The 8,487-nt window shown below is 47.1% G+C and overlaps 1 long non-coding RNA gene across 1 annotated transcript; it reads left to right on the top strand.

The window, feature by feature from the left end:
• The first annotated feature begins 253 nt into the window (after positions 1 to 253).
• Positions 254 to 2,988, top strand: LOC134732707 (uncharacterized). The gene is made up of 3 exons (XR_010116129.1): positions 254 to 324; positions 416 to 1,567; positions 2,791 to 2,988. It is a non-coding gene; the product is annotated as an uncharacterized lncRNA (long non-coding RNA).
• Positions 2,989 to 8,487: the final 5,499 nt, after the last annotated feature.

Genomic DNA, 8,487 nt, shown 5'->3' on the forward strand with positions numbered 1-8,487 from the left:
ACGTTGTTAAATTCCCATTTCATCTGCATGAATGTGTCCGCGGCCAAGTCGCCACATACTTGTGGTGGCTGTGGCTGATCTGGGGACGCCACACGGATTAATGGGGCCGCAGTGTGTACAGGGGCAAAACTGGATGGCAGTGGCGGAATTTCCCAACTTCTGAGGTTCCTCAGGATCACTCTGAGGACTCCTCCAAGGCCTCTGTTCTTCTCTCATTGGAGAACAGTCATGGCTGTGGACACCCAGCTGACTCTGGTGCTCGGCTCGGCAGAGATGACGGGGCCAGCACCGTGGGCTCCTCTGCTGGTCTCACGTTTCCGTTTGGTGAAAAGCGGCACAGTTTGGGGAGGCATGTTGATTTTTAACTTGGTTTGCTTTGCTCTTTTTATTGTCATGTTATTTTTCTTTCTTTCAGGGGTGCTAACAAGCCCAAAGAAGGGCAGCCTCTTCTGATGAGCTGCTGGTGAAGCCCAGCGTGGCCTCTGCAAACTCATTACCTCCCCTCCGTGCCCCAGCATGGCATCTTACCTCCCCTCCGTGCCCCAGCATGGCGTCTTACCTCTCCTCCATGCCCCAGCATGGCGTCTTACCTCCCCTCCGTGCCCCAAAACCAGAGCAGTGCTCCAAGGTTTACGATTTAAGCTCAGCACCCTCTACTCAAAACGTCAAAGGACACTCAACCCAGCCATTTCTCCTCATCCCCGTGGCCAAGGCCATGACAGGCAGTGCCTCCCACACTTGCATGAGGCACCCTACTCCCCCGGCCTCCCTGCTCCATCTGGGCCTGGCACGTATAGCCCATTCTCAACCCTTCCCAGTGAGTCAGGGCTCCTTCCTTGGGGCCCAAGACCTCCAGGGGCCTCGGATGGCTTAGGGTCAGAAGCCAGGGTCCCACCCAAGCCCCATCCCCACCCCCACTTCCCTGGCATCACAGTCTACAGCCTCCCTCCCTCCTACCCAGGCCCACAGGGTTGCCAGTCCCTGGGACATACATCCCCAGATAACCCCCACCAGCCTCCCTCTCCTGTGGCTCTCCGTGAATCCGTGGTTCCCCTCGCTGCTTCCTGTCCTCTTTGGGCATGTGGCAGTCACATGGGAGTGTCCACTCCCTGGCACACTCGTGACCTGTCTCCATCCTGGACAGGAAGCTCCAGGAGGGCTGAGCCTGTCCTTTCTGCTCCTTGACTCTTGCATTTGCAGCCCCTGGCTCTCGGTGGCGGCCCAGGGTAGGTTCTGAGTGAAGGTGTTGGGAGTGCCTCCTATAGGGATGGGAAGACAAGGAGGGCCTCCTGTAGGGAGGGGAAGACATTCCTGCAGAGGTCGCTGTCCATCAGCCACGTTCTTGTGGAGACCACTGTCCACCAGCCGCGCAGGGCTGCTCCGAGTGAGTGGCCACTTCCCGAGGACCATGTGCCCTGGGCGCCTGGTAAGGGGCCACGCCTTGCTCAGGATTCCCACTGTGCCCACCTGACCTGCCTTCTATTGCCTCGCGTTTGGTTGCCTGGATCTCATCCGATGCTGTGCGTGTCTGTCAGTCTCCTCAAGTCCTGATCTGCAGCCAGGAAAGGTATAAATACATTTCTCAATAATTTGTGAATAAAAGAGTCATGGGCACATTTGGCTTAAGGACAACACAAATCTCAAAGTTAAAAAAAATACTATTTTTAAAATTACCAAAAAGAATCTGACCTCCTTGCTGTGTCTTTTTTTAAAAAATTGTCTTATATGCTGGAATCTTGCTGTCCCTTAACACCAAGAGCTTGTATATTCCTTCTTAGCTAGGAATCCATGTATCCCTTTCTTCGTTATTGCTTTCATGGTGTCATTTTTAGTGTATAAGGACCTTTCTTCAACAGAGCTCACCTGCATCGTGTTTTCATCTTTGTGCTTTGTCATTCTCACCATTTGGTTCTGAGAAAGCCCCAGAATGGTGAGGAATCTCAGATGCAGCACAGGTCCTGCTGGGGTGGCCCTGCCCGGACGGCTCACCCAAGGGCCCTTCAGAATCTGATCACATGGCTACAAGGAAAGACCATTAGATTGTTTGAATAAAACAAAACCATCAATAGTAAGAAATTAGTTAATGCTCTAGAATTCTGATTCGTAGACACTGTCCCGGGCGTAATTCCTCCAACAGCAAAAATAAAGCAACAGCACAAAGTGTTTCACTAGAAAAGGAGGGAGAGAGGGCCAGAGAGGGCTGGGAAAGAAACAGAAGGAAGGCTGGGAGGTGGGGAGAGGGAAAGAAAGAAACCTTCAGGAATAAGAATAATGACCTGGGGAAGATCATCTGGAAAGGGAACTAAGGAAAGGTGGCACAGCCACGTTCTGATTTTTTTTCTACTTCTCCCCAACCTCACCTCCAAATGTGCCTGAGGGCACTGCTTTCGGAGGAGGCTCCTGCTCTCACACAGCCTCCGGGATGGTCCCTGTGAGCTTCACAGTTGCCCACACATTTTCCCTTAGCCTTTTCCCTGTTGAACAATTTTGAAAGGAAAGAATCCTCACTCAGCTAATTCAAGAATATTTTTACCGACTTCATCATTCTTATCTTATTAAAGCTTACATAGCTCACTTTTTAATCAAATGATATATTAGTTTAATAATAAAAGTTCCTATTCATTTTCACCTTCCAGTATGAACATACTGTCTTTTTTTAAGGACCTATATTTTCCCTTTATATTTTAATAGGGCTACTTATAATAGATTCTCTCTCTGGATGCATTGATAATTAATTACTTCCTTTGGTGCTAATGGCCTCTCACCCCTTCCCGGGCTTCTGTTTTACAGGTTCTGACAGCATACCCTTCTTCCTGGTCATGCCCTCTCCTGCTCTAGAGGCTGTTTAGGCAACTCTCAATTTTCCATGACCACGAAAGGAAGGAAATGTTTCAATAATCCCAAACTATAGATGAGTTCAAATATTTGATATTTGGCCTTGTGATACGTTTTAATATAAAACCACATTAAGATGTCAGTGTATAATAATTTTGAAAGGGATTGTGCATAAGTTTTCATTTTTCTAGTGATGATAAACACTTTGATGTCATGTCATGTGTTTTAGCGCATTACATTTAGTTTAAAGTCGCTTCCATAGCAATTCTCCTCACTTTGCTCTCTATTAAACTGAGATTCTGTGAACATTTCAAGTTTAAGGCATTTGAAAATAAAATAAAATCATGAAACGAATATTAAAATATTCACCTTGCCTTCCCTGGGCAGCCATCCAGGTGAACCCTGGCAGGTGGGAGAAACCACCCCCCAACAGCAGTCACTGCAGGAAAGCTACGGAGCAGGTGCACTGGAAGATCCCTTCAAGAACTAGGACGGTGCACCCCCAGCTCCACCCAGAGCAGGCGTGGACCCTGTGAGCTGGGCCGTCCCTCCTAGCACGTCGCTGTCTCCATGCACTTTCCCACTGAGAAGTCAGGCCACCCTGCACGCTCTGAGGCCCTTCCCAAATGGGCCAGAAAGCTGGAGCGAGGGACCAGGGTCAGGCTGAATGCCTGATGGTGGAAAAAAGAAATGCCAACAGCTATGCTGGTCCTGTTTTTTATGCACAGGGAATATCCTTAGAGCATCCGCCCTAGCCATTTTGCTTAAGTTGAAATCAAACAACTGATTATTTCAGAACAAACAGGCTAGCAAACATTGGTTTAAATTAATGCAAAATTTCCAGACTTGTTTTTAATTATAACCTCAAACATATGAACAGAGAAAAACCAGAATGATGCCAAGATAACAGGAACAAAACACTGCCAAGGAATGAGTCTTAAATTATGGAGAAAAATCTGCAAAAGACCCGGCAGCTTTTGAGTCAAGACACTATTTATGACAAAAATCCTCAGCTTCCATTCCAGATCCTTCCCTATGCACTGATTCCTGTACTGCAAGGCAATTTCTCTGGGAAAAAGAAAATTAGGAGGCATGGTCCTAGAACAGTGCCTCCTGGCACCTGGGAGGGGCTTGATCCCGGACATTCCTCCTGCCAGGGTCACCTGTGAGCACTTCCCTCACCCACGTGATGAAGGTGGAGCCCTGGGAGGCAGCACGATTCCACCCGGACTGTGCCAGGCTGGGACTCAACCTGGTATCTGAGCTCAGGTCTTTTGTTTCCTCGTGTTGCCAACCCCCCAAAATTCCAAGAAAATAGATCTGAAATGAATTGAAATATCACCTAAAAAAATTTTCCATGTGAGTTTATATACAGTCTAGTTAAGAAACTTTATGGGTAGTTTGAAAATGTAAAGGCAGGTTCTGGAGACCAGGAGCCAAACTGCCAAAGGCAGCTTAAAATGCATCCTTCACAGACGTCCAGTGGCCCGTGAAATGCTGCTGCAGCCGTGCATTTGCTGATGGGTGTCTCCTGGCAGGCAGGCAGCTGAAACCCAAGACAGCCAGGAGGAAGCAGACAGGCAGGTTTCTGAGCTGTTTGCTGGCACTCCTGACATGCACGGGAGACTGGCCATGTCACCCCCTGGTCTTCCATCTCTCCAGTGAGTGAACGGTGCCCATTCAGAGCTCCCAGACCCTACGGTCCATGCAAGACTGACGGAATGAGCTGGGCCTTCGGAAACAGGTATTTCTGGTCTCCACAATGCCCGGAGAACCTACAAGATCTGTTGCACCCAAACTGGTCTGATTCTTTCCAAATGCTCCCCGTCCTGCTCCGTGAGCTGGGAAATGGCACGCCCCACTTGCTCAGATCTGTAGTCTGTGTTTTCCGCAGGTGCCAGGCTGTGTTTTACCAGCTCTACTGCACTCCAGTTGATGGCAGCTGGGGTGGAGACTGCTGGCCGACTGTCTCGTTCAAATGCCCAAATTGGCATCAAGGTTCCAGTCCCATCTCATCTCCTGCTGTTGCTCTCAAAAGCAAAGCCGGCATCATCATAAGTCCTAGGTTCCCAGGCTGGGGAGCGTCTTGAGATGTCATGGTCCATTCATGAGGGGGTAACTGAGGCGTGGGACATCCAGGAATTTGCCCAAGACACGGTCTATTGGGCCAAAGCTGGACAGAGAATCACAGGCCCCGGCTGGTGCCAGATCCGCCCTCCTCCCCAGCCCACCTCTGTTATGAATTTCGCAAAAGAAAAATACAATTATGATTCAAGTTCTACTCTTGTTCTGTCACAATCTATGTTCTTTTCCAAAGACAGGAAGGTCAGCCCTGGCCTCCCTTGCCAGTGTGTGGGATTCTCCAGCTTCCAGTCGGAATTGCATCCACGTGGGGACCAGGGTTGTTTGGCCGGAGCCTACTTGAAAGAGATGGAGCCGTTCAGCAGAGCAGATCGAGATTTCTCAGTTCTAGTCTCTGTTACCCATGACTGCACTGCCGTCCCACTCAGAGCCCATTCCGAGCCCCCCGGCTGGGATGGCCACCCCACGCAGGACTGACCAGGGCGGGGAGGAATTTTGCACTCACAGAATACAAGAAAAAAAAGCCATTCTTCTACGCGTGCACAATGAGGTGGTGCCCATTGAGCTTGAGTGTTTTTTAAGTGAGGAAGAGTTAGGCTTCTATCATTTTCACAAGCGTAAAAGGAAATAAAATTAGATTCTGCCTCTCACACCACTGTGTGTTCCAACGGTGGGCATGTGTGTGAGATTTCAAGCTTCCCAGTGCCCAGGAAACTTTGGGCCCTCGAAGGGTTAGATACATGAATCTACCATGAAACAAGTTTTATGTGATATCTTTGTGCGTTGCCAGAAAGGTGAACCCTGAAAGAGTGAGCTTGTTCTAACAACAATCATCTCCCAGATATCATTTTTCCTTTAGTACTTAGGAAACAATATATCCGTCTTCCAATTATTTGTGGGGTTGAAGGAGAAAGGTAACGTGTCTGAAATCCCTAGGTATTTCCCAGATATTTTAAATAAACATTCAATAGTTTCAAATGTTTCCCCAGAAAAACCACTACAGATTGTTATAGGCCTCCAAAGTTTAGGGAGGATTTTGTTTGTTTTGTTTTTCAACCGTAGAGAAGGATCTCTAAATGAAGAAAATACACATATTGAAATTACAAATCATGCTACGATAAAGACACATGCACACGTATGTTTACTGTGGCACTATTCACAATAGCAAAGACTTGGAACCAACACAAATGTCCATCAATGATAGACTGGGTTAAGAAAATATGGCACACACACACCATGGAATACTATGCAGCCATAAAAATAGGATGAGTTCATGTCCTTTGCCGGGACATGAATGAAGCTGGAAACCATCATTCTCAGCAAACTATCACAAGCTCAGAAAACCAAACACCACATGTTCTCACTCATAAGTGTGAGTTGAACAATGAGAACACATGGTCTCAGGGAGGGAAACATCGCATGCCAGGGCCTGTCAGGGGGTGGGGGACAAGGGGAGGGGTAACATCAGGAGAAATACCTAATGTAGGTGATGGGTTGATGGATGCAGCAAACCACCATGGCACATGTTTACCTATGTAACAAAAGTGCACGTTCTGCACATGTAACCCAGAACTTAAAGTATATATATAAAAAAAAAAGCAGAACGGCAGTCAGGCATGGAGAAATTTAAAAATTTATCTAAGTCGTTCACAATACTTTTTAAGAATTGCCTGACTAGCAAGAATTCACCAGCTTAGTCTCTACTAATTCAGAATTTCTGAAAAGATGAGGGGCAACCAAAACTAAAATTATACCTTTTTCTCCATCTCTAAAGTGTATGGAGAAAAAGTATTAATGATACAAGTCAAATTTTCAGAATGCTGCTTGAACTCTTAGGAGACTAAAATATTTTTCAAGTACTCTCAAGCATTTGAGAGAGATTTCTTTGTATCTGAATAACCCATATGCCAAATACTTCTTCCAAGTTAAGTATGATGGAAGTTAAGAGAGTTACCTCTTCCTGAAAGCATGGAGCCATGTCTTGTTCAAGTGTGATTTGCACAGTGGATTAAGGGAAGTTGGACTTTGGCAGATAGAGCAGGGCACGGTCCCCTCTGGGCACAAGTATCCAATCCCATCTCTCCGTTCAGCTCAGTTTATTAAACAGGTGTCATTTCCTACTGTGTGCAAGGCCCTGTTATGCTCCCCATTAAGGGGCCTCTGGGCACGTGCTGTGTTTGCTGGGGCACTCAGTATCTTTCTGACTCATCAAGCCACCAGGGTGAGCTACTTACACAGCAGGTGCTCAGGTGCTGTTTGTGGATGTATCCATATATTCAGCCATGGAGCTGACCTGGGGCACATCTAATTTTTAGCATGGAGTAGGGACTAAGGGCCACTCCAAAGGCGCTCTAAGATCTCCTGATGACACCTCTTCTTTCTTGGAGAGAGTGTGGGGAGGGAAGAATAAACAAAGCATCAAGTACGTAAACCAATTTCTTTATCTCTTTGCTTTGGGTGCCTCGCTTATAGCAAGAAAATAGGAAAGATTTCTGCCTTGTGAGAACAAGCTGCATATTGTGAGGAGAAAGAGTAGGTAGATTTGGATTAGCAAGCAAAACTGTGTCCTATTTTGAAGAGCTCTTGATTCTATCCGACTGTGTCGGATTGTTGAAAACGCTAACATTGTGTGTGACTATTCATTTTCGTCACCTGCTCTTGATTAATCCCGTTCTAAATGGCATCTGTAGACCCTGAAATCTCATACCACTTAATTAAATTAGCGACACATTTGTCTCCCCCGTTTTCCTATCAAAGGGTTGTGCTCAGGAGAAATAAAACCTTTGTTCCCCGCTACTCCGTATAATTTACACCCTTTTCTCCCCCTCTCTTCCAGCTCCTGGCTCAGATGCTAAATTGTCACCAGTAACAGGGAGCTATTAGGGTTAGCGAAGCATGTCGAAGAAGCCGCAGTGGAAGCTCGGCTGAAAGGGGCCTCAGCTCCCATGGAATGGCAGGGTCAGGAATCCAGAGTCCAAATTGTTCAGCTTGGCTTTGTACCAAAGTAACACTTTTTGAACTAAAACGTTTGACCTCTATAAACAGAGGAGAGAATAGAACTGCCTCTGAATAGCAAGACAGAAGGCAGAGACAAGCGCAGCCGGGCAGTCTCCACGGACTCAGCCGTGGGCGCTGAAGACGACAGGTTTGCAGTTCTGCTCCGTGGACACAGGCAGGTCGAGATGGAAGAGATCATTCCATTTCACTTAAACCAAAGGCTTCGGCCCCAACGTCATGTGAATTAACAATGAATTGGAATACAAGTGTGAGTGAGCGAGTGGAAAGAGATGTGTTTATCAACAGAAAATTCTAGATGCTCTTTACATTTGCTTTTTGGCTCCAGAGGTTTTCAGTGTTGAAAGGCACCGTGAAGAAGTCACATTTGCCCTCGTTTGCACACATGCTGGGATAATAGCTGCATTTGCCTCTGTTTTGTTTGTGTTGCACAGAAAACTCTTGCATCTTGAATGTGCAGGATGACTGCCAGAGATACGAATCCTCCTGCTCCATGAAACAAGTGCCTTCCCATGGCTTTAACCCAGAGGGAAGACGTCTGGAGGCAGATTTCAC

The sequence above is a fragment of the Symphalangus syndactylus genome, chromosome 16 (assembly GCF_028878055.3).
Source record: "Symphalangus syndactylus isolate Jambi chromosome 16, NHGRI_mSymSyn1-v2.1_pri, whole genome shotgun sequence".
Lineage (NCBI taxonomy): Eukaryota > Metazoa > Chordata > Mammalia > Primates > Hylobatidae > Symphalangus > Symphalangus syndactylus.